General features: G+C 35.0%; 1 long non-coding RNA gene across 2 annotated transcripts in view; it reads left to right on the forward strand.

The window, feature by feature from the left end:
• Positions 1–10,884, forward strand: part of LOC141410869 (uncharacterized) — a 32,256-nt gene extending 21,372 nt beyond the window's left edge. The window contains exon 4 of one of the 2 annotated variants that reach the window (XR_012435657.1): positions 9,373–10,884. This is a non-coding gene — a long non-coding RNA (uncharacterized lncRNA). Of the gene's footprint in view, positions 1–5,573; positions 7,813–9,372 lie in introns of those variants that run through there. The other variant, XR_012435658.1, reaches the window with a different exon arrangement.
• Positions 10,885–11,513: the final 629 nt, after the last annotated feature.

Consider the following 11,513-nt stretch of genomic DNA (forward strand, 5'->3'; position numbering starts at 1 on the left):
AACTCAAGTTTCTATTTCTTAAGACATTAATTTCCAAGGCCTGTAAAAAGGTAAAAAGAAACAACCTGAAAATGCAATGAAAACATCAGAATGAGACTCAGAGTAGGCAGAGATTTGGGAATTTTCAGGCTGGAAATTTCCATGGAGAATGAAGAAAGGTTAATCAATAAATACAAAATATATTTGAATAGAAGTAAGAAGTAATATGTACTGTCACACAGAAAGGTGACAATAGACACCAGTAAGTAATATTATGTACACTTCAAAAGGTAGAAGAAAAGTCTTTGAAAGTTTTCACTGTAAGGAAATTATAAATGCTTGAGAAGATAGTTGGGTTGAACCTGCCAAATGTTATATAATGTATGCAAATATATTCAGACATCTGATGATGTAACAACTCCTCACTCTTCCTTGTTTGAGGAAATGCTTTCATTTTTACCTGCTCTTTGTCTATTTTGTTTCTAATTCCTTAAACATGTATACTCTTTATGTTTTTAATGTATCAATATAAAACAAAGAAAAGGGTATGAGAAGGTAATTCATGGGTAGAGCACTGGCATAGCATGTACCAGAACTTGAGTTCAATTCCCTGACTGCACTATAAAATATCTAACTAACCAACTAAATAAATAATTCAATAAATTGATTATGTTAATTTCTTCACTTTATACATTCAATAATTTAAAATTAACTTAAATATGTGAGAAAATCATGACATATGATAAAAATGCATGATATATGTATGATATATATGACTAAGATTTTGTAAACTTAATTACACAAATCAACAGAAATTGTGGACTTCTTTTACTCTTTTTTTTTCTTTTTCTTTATTGTGCTGGGTAGGGGTACATTGTGGTATTTAAAGAAGTTCTTACAATATATCAAATATAGCATACTTGAATGCAACCCATCCACTATTCCCTTTCATATACCCCTTCCTCCATTCCTGGAATAGTTTCAACAGATATCGTTTTTCCATTTACATACATGTATGCACAGTAATAGATTGCATTGGAAAAAAGATGACTTAGTGGGGAAAAGTAAAATGAATACACATCCTCTACTGAAACCACACCAAAATCTAATGTCAGATGCAGATGTAATTGAAAAGAAGAACACTACTTTGTTTACTTCTCCAGTGAGGGATTTGAGTGACAGAAACACTTACTTGCCCTTTGGAGGAGTACTTATCTTCTTTGTGAACCACTTGTTGTATGGAGAGGATGTATGTTTTACACCTGCCTTAGCCATTTTATACAATGCATCTGTTATCATTGTCAAACACTGTCATCCTCTCACTTTTGTCATAATTGACCATTTGGTAGCTTCATTTATATGTTTTCCTAGATATTAGTAAAAGTTATTGCAGTTGAACTAAAAACCAGGCTCATCACTTTATTATCTGAGTGCTTAATAATATAAGAGTCATTACTTTGACATATTTGTATGAATAACATGACTACAAAATAATGATTAAAATTGCACCAAACTATGTCTATTGGATGTATTTGAATCTTTTGTTTGGCCACTGAAGACATAAAAGAAAACATAATTTAAAAATACATAGATTAAGAAAGTTTCACCTCTAAGATTCTATCCTATTTATTAGAGTATATAAGTGTTTAAATAATAAAATATGGCAAAAATACTTTATTAGTAGAAATAATATAATGACCTCAAGCTAAATATCCATCAATTTTTAATGCACACACACACACACACACACATAGACACAGGCATATATAAGCATGTGCATGTCCTTGAAGAAATAGGATGAATCCATTAAAATTAAAATATTAGGTCTATATTAATACATAAGAAAACATGGTCAAATAAATTAAAGAGCAGTAAGTGAAATACAAAATTATATTGATGAATGTACAGTGTGTACCTACTTGTTTTAAATAAGTTGCTAAAAGTAGTTAAATTCTATCCATTAAATGGAAAATGGACTTCCTTTTTTTTCTCTGCAAATCCTTCTATGAAGTTTATATTTCTTACCATAATCTTTAAATACCTTTAATGAATTTAGTTACATTTAAGTGAATATTAAATATTTATAAGTTACATAATAGTAAATTTAAACATTTCATCTTAATCAAACTCTATTAAATCTTGTATTAGTTTCCTATAGTTACTACAACATCGGTGGCTTCAAACACCAGCATTCATTCTCTGACTCTTTGGCAGATCCACATCCCTCTGCAGTCTCAAGGGGAGAATCCAGTCCTTCTGTCTTCCAGTTTCTGGTGACTGTTGACATTTCCTTGGCTTCTAACAGCATCTCTCCATGTATTCTGCATTCACATCACAATCTTCTCTGGAGTGTGTTATACTCATTTCTTTTATAAGGACTGGACATTGGATTTAAGGCCTCTTAAATAATTTAGGATGATCTCATATCAATTTCCTCAAATTATTAATATCTGGAATAATTCTTTTTGCAAATAACCTTCTAGAGATTAAGACATAGTTCTCCATAGACTATCTTTTGTAGAGCCACCATTCAATGCACTTTAAAAATTACTGTTTCCAATGAATCCTAAAATATATTACAAGTATAAGTACACATAATTAAAGGCCTTAAAACACACAGTAATTATAATTTAAGAATCATGACATATGACTCTTCTATTAACAGAGAGCCTGAGTAGATCCACTTGGAGTGGATGCTTAATTTTAAATTTTAAAGAAATGTTTTAGTACCAAATTCTTTAGTTATTCTTTACAGAAAATTGTATGAAATTTTTAGATTCTCTCTTTCCGTATAAAAAATTATTAGAAATAGCTATATTGAACTTGTGGTTCCATGAATTTTATTATATCTTGGAAAATTGTCCATTATATGTCTTTATTTTGTCTCATTCTCTTCTTTTCTATGTATGTGTAATGCTGCTTGAGCCAGCTCACATTGCACAATTGTCTTCATTTATTTAATCTCATTTTTCTTTGTCTAATACTCTATTTGTTTATTATTTTCTACTTTTCAATGGCAGAAAACTTTTACTATTTTATGTTCAATTTTAATTATTTTTTCTACATTATAAAATCTGTGTTAGTAATATACAAGGTATTTTTAATGAAATATTTTCACTATTATCTTCCATGTCTCTACTTAACATGTTCAATTACATCTCTCCTTTATTGATCATATTTGTGACTTTATAATTCTTATGAGCAATAGTACATTTGTAAATTCTCGGTCTGATTATATTGACTAATTATTTTTCTTCACATTGTGGGTCATTTACTAGTTGTTTATATATAATGACTTTTTCAGATGCTAATGTTCTAAGGTATATTTGTGATAATGCTGTACATTTTCATATTCCAAGAACTGTTTCTGAGTATTTCATTCTGTAGGACCAAAACAGCTTCTTTCTAAGACTCAATTTTCCTTGTAGCAATACTTTTCTGACAAGTCTACCAGATGCTGTACAGATTTTTACTTCTTCTTAAAAAAGTACATTTTTCCCAACCTGTGTGAACTTAAGAATTCTTCACCTAAATGGCCTTACCCAATTTGAGTATATTTTTCAGAGGCATGAGCCAACCAGTTCTCAACTGAAAACTCAATGGGAATCCTCTGAAGACCTGTAGTTTCTAGATCGTTCTCCTTCCTTCTCATCCTTCTCTTTCTTCTTTCTTGTGGTGAGGAGACAGGTGCATTGAATAAGCATGGGTTTGAATTTGGCACAGCCCCAAACCACTGAAAGGAGCAATAAATTGCTTGCTTAAGTTGGCACAGTCTCAGCTGAAGAAGTGGGCAAGATGCAGTACAGATGTTTTTCCTTTAATGTTTATGTTCAGAGAGAAGTGGTCACAGGTTCCTTCAGTTCCCAAGGATGACAATGTTATGCCCCTCCCCCTAGACCTGCCTCTCCACCTCCTGTTGCCACTGTAGCTAATAAACTCACTGGAGTTGGAGGTGGCTGATGTGTCTCCATCTGAGCACCCAGCCTACCTGGCCCCAACTTTATGCATGTTTGGTCTTCGGTCTGTTGTCTTTTTCGGCATCTCCCACTGCCCCCAGTTAAGGTTTCTAGGGCAAGCTTGTACAAGACACAAGAGATGGTGACCAAACAGGGACCTGAGAGTGAGATGACACATGAGAGGTGGCACCCCAAACAAGGATCTGAAAGCGAGGTGATACCTGGAGGGGTAACTAACTATGGTGGAACTTGAAGCCTAAGATGAGGAGACACTTTCCAGGAAGTACACACATCAGAGATAAGAAACAAGTAATGTGGGGGGGGGGGAGAATGAATTGAGTACAGCCAGGAATAAAAACATGGGAAAGAATGAATATAAGGACCGAGAACTTTAGGCTTTAAAAAAGCTATGTTAAGAATTATAAGGTAGAAGAATTAAGCATTATATGGTAGAAGAATTATAAGGTAGGATTATATGGTAGAAAATGTTAGAAAAATTACAAGGCTATAAGGTAGAGAGATTAAGAATTATATGGTAGAAGAATTAAGCATTATACACTAGAATTAAGTGTTAATTATAAGGTAGAAATTATATGATAGAATATGGTAGAAAAATTATAAAGTAGAAATTATACAATAGAATACAGTAGAAGATTTATGGTAGAGTGGTAGAAGACTTATTGTAGAACAGTAGAAGTAAGAAGTTAAGGATTTTCCTCCTTGGTAACCAAGCTGGGATCTGGGACTCACCCCTTAACTCACAATCCAGTCTTACAGGAGTGTGAGAGGCAGTAACAAGATGCCATGGGCAGTGGAGACACTGAACTGTCAACGATTCCGATTTAGTGTCAAATGAGGAGGATCAGTAGGAAGCTCTGCCTCATCAAGCACAGGAAATCATGCATTTGGGGATCCCTCCATGGGCCAAGAAATTTCCCACTCATGCTAAGAGTCCCCTGTAGGCTGTCTTGCAAGCAGCTTGTAGTCAAGAGAGGATACAGCTGGTTTTAAATTTTACATTGACCTTAAGAGACTGGACTCTAATGACCCTGGTATGCAGCAGAGATTTCTTGACCAGGCCACCGACTGTTGCCAGTGGGCCCAGGGCTTGACTTCCCAAGCAGTGTAGGAAGAGAGGAACAGGATTTGCAGAGCGTGGCGCCACTGCTGTGAACAGGCAGGCATGAGAGAGATTGAGTCATGGTGGGCACTGGTGGAGCCACTCATTGGACCCTCCTCCTAAAAGAGCTCAGCCATGGCCAGGCCCGGCCCCATTTCCAGGCCACCAGTGCAGGAGCACTCTGGCAATTGCTGGTGTGAACTTGCCTCTATCCCTGTTTTTTGAGCCATTTGCACTTACACTCTTAAGTCAAGCCAACTCGCTGAGGGTAATGCCTGGGTAGGTAACCTAGGCTCTGGGCTTGTTTTAGGCTTGCTTTGAGCTTGCCCATGCAAATTTTGGCACCCATACAAGTTGCCTGACTAAGTCATGCTGCATACCATCAAAATGTTTCAGCTTTGTGTAGGCAATTTATATCTATGCATCTGAATATGTTGGTGAGGCCACTTAGCATGTCATTGCTCATTGTTTGGCTATGTAGGGTTGAGGGCACGTTTGTGTCTTTCCTGAATGTGCAGAACACACAGTGTGGGTACCATCACAGTTTGTCAAGCCTCATGGATCCCCTGATCTTGAAGATGAAGAGATTGAGACTGGAAGACTTGCCCCGGGACAGGGAACCACTGAGACTGACTCCTCCACTGACCAGAGGATGGCCAAGGAAATGGCACTGGCAAGATAGACACAGGACAGAGAACCACCCACCTGAGGTCAAATTAAGAAACTAATGGACACAGTGATGATGGTAACTGGTAGCCCGGGGATGGCTGGGAATCCCACAGCCACATTGCTGGTGGCATTGGTCATAATTACCAGGGCAATGTGTACTGGACTTTCATGCCCAACCCACCAATGGTAGATCGACCTTATGTCTATCTTTACCAATGATACAGTGAACATGGGAGGTTGTTCCTCAGGACATTTGATGCCTCAATATAGTGACCATAACTTTATAGGTAAAGCTTACCTTCTGGGCACATGAGAATGAAGCCAATGATACTATGGACTTATGGCTATTAAGACCTCAAATATTGGCCATGCAAAAAGCTTATGATAATGTTGTTTCTCCATCTACTATTGCAAAAGCTATTCTCAATGAATTGAAGTGTGGTTAATCCATTTAATTTGCTAAAGTACTCTTTCTGTTATTGTTCACCTGTTTTTCTTTTTTTTAGTCAAATGCCACATGGTGTGAAGACAAATCCTTGGATTAAGGGGACAGGCTTCTTCATGAACACTTAAGAAATTAAAAAAGGGGGAGATGTGGGGTGCAGACAGGTGTATCAAATAAGGTGTGGGTTTGAGTTTGGCACAGCCCCAAACCGCAGAAGGGAGAAAGTAAAGTTATGCCCAATAAATTGCATGCTTGAGTTGGCACAGCATCAGTTGCAGAAGTGGGCAAGATGCAGTACAGCTGTTTTTTCCTTTAATGTTTATGTTCAGAGAGAAGCTGTCACAGGCTCCTCCTGTTCCCAAGGATTACAGTGTCATGCCCCTTCTCCTGAGAACTATTCTCCACCTTGTGTTGCCACTGTAGCTAATAAACTCACTGGAGGTGGAGGGGCTGGTGTGTCTCCATCCAAGCACCCAGCCTACCTGGCCCCAGCTTTATGCATGTTTGGTCTTCTGTCCATTGTCTTTTTCAGCATCTCCTGTCACCTGCAGTTAAGGTTTCTAGGACAAGCTCGTGTGGGACATGAGACTTTTTTCTTCTTCTCTTCCTCCTTCTCTTCATTGTCCATTTGCTCACTCTCCCATCTCTCTTTTCCTCTCTTTCTTTCCTCTCTATTCTCCCTGGCTCTTTACTTTCAATTATCCTACTATTTCAGTGCTAAATTTCCAGTGTCTTTAGATTTGTGCGTCTATCTACTTAACTAAGAGATGCTTCCAGAATACTCAGGAATTATCTTCACTGTGCTGTAGAGTGGGGACTCTTTCTATTCAGGAAGTTAGGCAATTATAAGGCTCACTCATTTTTTTGAGCTCCCTTAAAGATCATTACTTTGGATTGCCAAAGTATTTCATATTTTTCTTAATAATTATTTTCAGGTTGGATAAAATAAGTCTCTAGTTCCAGTTATTCTTTCTTGTGTTGGCCAGAAACAGAAGTCAGCTCATCCACTTGGTTAGTAGTTTATGGCCTACTTATTACAGAGCATATGTATAAGAAATACTACCCCACTTTACAAATAAAATAAATCAGGTTAATAGTTTATAAACTTCAATGGAGATTAAGTTTCATTAATAAGCATCATATTTTATTTCCATATGAATAGCTATAATCCAGTCCACTCATTAACTATGCTTTATATAAATGCATGTAAAATATTTCTTTAGTAACTGGAAAATACATTTAGCAAATACAATTAGTAAGAAATGTCATCTTTTAAAAAACAGAGGCAGAAGAAGGGTACCATATACATGCAGAGTACATGTCCATACACACATTAAGCACAGCACAGATGCTCCTTGACGTACCTCCACTGTGGCATATGTACATTTTCCAAAATTTTCTTTTTACAATGTTCTACTTTTTTTTTCATAACTGTTAATTTGTATAAAGAATTCCTCAACTCATATTTATGCAACATTAGTGACAGGTCAATATTTAACCAAAAACACTATCATTTTATATCACTTAAAACTATTTTCTCTATCCAAGTGCTTTGCAAACTTTATTGCCTTATGTCCATATTTTAAATGGTGTAGCATGTGTTTCAATCAAGTACTTCTAAAAAAATTAAATAATATGTGATATCTGGCTACTGTAGTGATAGTGTTCCAATCTAACATATCAAAGAACACAAATAATTAACTTTAAAAGAAAGTACTTTATTATAACTTAATATTAATAGATATATTGATTATTTAATTCCTCTAAACAGAGCTCAATTTTAATCTTTTAGTACATTCTGAATATCATGTTTCAAATGCTAATGCTATTGGTTGTAATTTTTATTTTTTCATACTGAGTGCACATTGTGGCATTTACAAAATTTCTTATAATATATCATATTTGAGCTCACCCCCTCCATCATTCTCTTTTATCCCCTTTTCCCCCATTCCTGGAATCGTTTCAACAGGTTGCATTTTTTTCATTTTCATACATGAGTACATAACATTTCTACCACACCCTTTTCTTATATCATCCTACACCATTTTTTTATGTCATCTCCTCTCCCAGTGGCACTCACTTCCCAGGCAGGACCTGTTCTGCCCTCCTGTTATTAGATTTTGTAAAAAAAAAAAAAATGACATTTTTGTTTGTTTGAGATAGTTATACAGGAAGTTTCCTTGTGACTTTCCATGTGTAATTTTTAGTAACAGTTAATATCTTTAGTGAGATATAATAACTACTTCATTTTATTATAATAATGTTATATATTAAAATACTAATTTCAGGTTAAAATTTAAATAACATAACTTTCATTTACATATAATATTTGTATAATTACATAATTATAATCTATCATACACTACAGTAAATTATAGATATTTCTCTTACTTGCAATTAGTTCATTTTTGCTATCTCATTACAATGCTAAATTCTATTAATGATCTTTTAGTTAAAGTTTAAATTCCATTTCGCTGGATATACAGTCTAATGAGTTCCAAGGCAAACACAGGTACTTTGTCAAGAGAATAAAATAACATCCTAAAATGAATTAAATCATTCCCTGTTTTATAAAAAGAATCCTACATTAAAAAAGGCTTATTTTTTAATTTTTACTAAACACTTTTAGGAGTCAAGAGAATATACATATATTGTCTATAATGTATATTTATACTTTAAAATATTTTTGTCAAAGTTTTTAAATGGAAAATTACTTTTAATAGCTAACCACAAGGTTAACAAACAGAAAAAAAATACTTCAATTCATATCAATGGATGCATCTATTTACATAAATGATGATGAATTGGCCAAAAATTAAATAATTCCTTTCAAAATTCAATAGTACCAAATTCATGGGCTCTATCTAGAAATTAATGAAAGCACTGCAAGTGTCAGTGATGGTAAAAGTTGAATTCTTGACCAATTTCCCCTCACTCTAAACTCGGAAATTTTACATTATTTGGAGCTGTTTAACTTCATAATCATAGAATCTAAAAGTGTATATAGATCTATATCTTAATTTTATTTTTAATTATTTCTTTCTGTTTCACTAACTAGGATACAACTGTTAACTTTAACAAAACTTTTCATATAACAATGTGTTCTTTTTGCTGTTATTTAATCAACAACCATTCTGCTTTCACTCTGTTTTAACTAATTTATTGCAATCATTTTTCAAGCTTGTTTATTTCTTATTTTCCAGCATGAAAATATTCCAATACTGGCTGTATCTACTCTCATCCTAAAATGCTTCAACAGTACCATGGAAGATGTAGAAGACTAACACAGTCACAGATTTGTATTTTCCATGAGCAGCAGAGCTCTCCTTGATCTTACAGCCCAATATTTTTACATAGCATTTCCTGTCTGATTCTCCAAAACACTTTGTTCAAATCTTCTGAACTCCATTCATCCTTCCTATTCAATCACTTCTCCCAATGTTCATTTTTGTTTTGTTAGAGCAATAACAACTAGTAGTTGAAAAACATCCTAGCTTCTTATGTCAAGTAAGCAACATGTTGGTATCTGGTCTCATACTATTCCTCAGCCTTTCCATTATAATGAAATAAAATAGCCATTTTCCCAATGTTAATAATTGTATTTCTTTAAAAGAGTGAAGATTTGAAGTAGCAGAAGAATGATATGATTTTTAGTTTATTTCAAGTCCTATGTTACAGAAAGAAAGATGATTAGGAAAAGTACATACAAGCTCTCTGACAATGAATTTACTTCTAGTTGTGAAGATGGAATTGATAGAAGATGGAATTGATAGAAATAAGCTGGACCTCAGATGGCATTCATATTTACTCTTTATTGATCTAAGAGTCACATGGCTGCTCAGATGGCTGGTTAGTGATATTACATTGTGGATATATACACCATGAGAAATCCAACTAAAAATAAAAGGAACAGTTGTCAAGGAATAACAATATCTTGCAATTATTTTTCCATCTAGTTTCCCTGCAGTGAGCACAAGTCACAGATACAAAGATGTCCTGATGACCCTTGGCTTTAGCACTGTTGGTCTGCTCTTGGCACCCTTCCTGAATTCCTGAAGGGGTTGTGTCACCATCTCTAGTCAGTGTCTTTCATAGCACCAAAACCATGATGTGTCACCAGTACTATAACTTGATCTGGCATCAAATTTTCATTGGCAAATTTGGCATGTTTCTCTCTATTACTTTGTGATCAGCAGATGCTAATATTTTTTTCTTGGTACTGGGACTTGAGCCCTGGACTGCTCATATGCTTGGTGAATGCTCTACCACTTGAGCCATGCCCCCAAACCCTCTGTTTGTATTTTGTTTTTGAGATAGGATTCCCTAATTTTCTTCAGGCTGGCCTGGAAATTCCCATCTTCCTTCCTGCAAGTAGCTGATTACAGGCATATACCAAAATGTATGTATCTGTGCTTTGTAAAGAATTCAACATCTTGCTTATATTACAAAGCAGAGAATAAGCAAACACACACACACACACACACACACACACACACATGATTGATACATGTAGGTCTTGGCCCCCTACAGGGAATCATGCGAGACTTCTTTTGGTGCTTGTAGTTTTCACATCCTTTGTGGACATGTCTACATGTGGGAATTATGTGAACAGAAAAAAATGTATTGTAAATAAGTAGGTTTAGAAGGTCTGTTTTCTCTTGTGGACTCTGAATGAACAGTGTTTTGGCACCTGCATCTTGTCTGTAACCAGTTGTATGAGGTTTAGTGTGAAGTTTTCCATTGTAGTATCATATTGGTGCTCAAACATCTTCATGTTTTGGACTGTTTCAGATTTCATACTTTCTGATTAGAGATGCTCACTTGCATTTAGAATACACAAAACCTGGAGGACTGTGAGACTAAATTTCTGACTTAGCTGTCCATGATAATTCCAAGATATGTGGTACAATAGACCTCCAGAACTTACTTTCTTGTTTAACTGAAATTTGTACTCTTTGACTAACATCTCCCTGATTTCCCACACCCAAGTTTCTAATAACCACCACTTTCTTCTCTGTTTGTATGCATTTGTCTCTTTTTTGCATGTAAACAATATCATGTGACATTGGTGGTTCTATGCCTGGCTTATTTCATTCAGCATAATATCCTCCAAGTAGATGAAAGCCATAAATTTAAAGACGAATAGTATTCCATTGTGCATATAAGTATATCTCACATTTTTAAAATTCATTTATACTTGATGGACACAAGGAACATGGGAATGTGAATAGCTCTCTGGATCAAATGGCAGTTCTACATTAACTTTTGAGGAATTTCCATTCCATTTTTCATAATGGCTGTACTAATTTCCTTTCCCAACAACTGCAAACAAGACTTCCCTTTT

Source organism: Castor canadensis, chromosome 9 (assembly GCF_047511655.1).
Source record: "Castor canadensis chromosome 9, mCasCan1.hap1v2, whole genome shotgun sequence".
NCBI classification, from domain to species: Eukaryota; Metazoa; Chordata; class Mammalia; order Rodentia; family Castoridae; genus Castor; species Castor canadensis.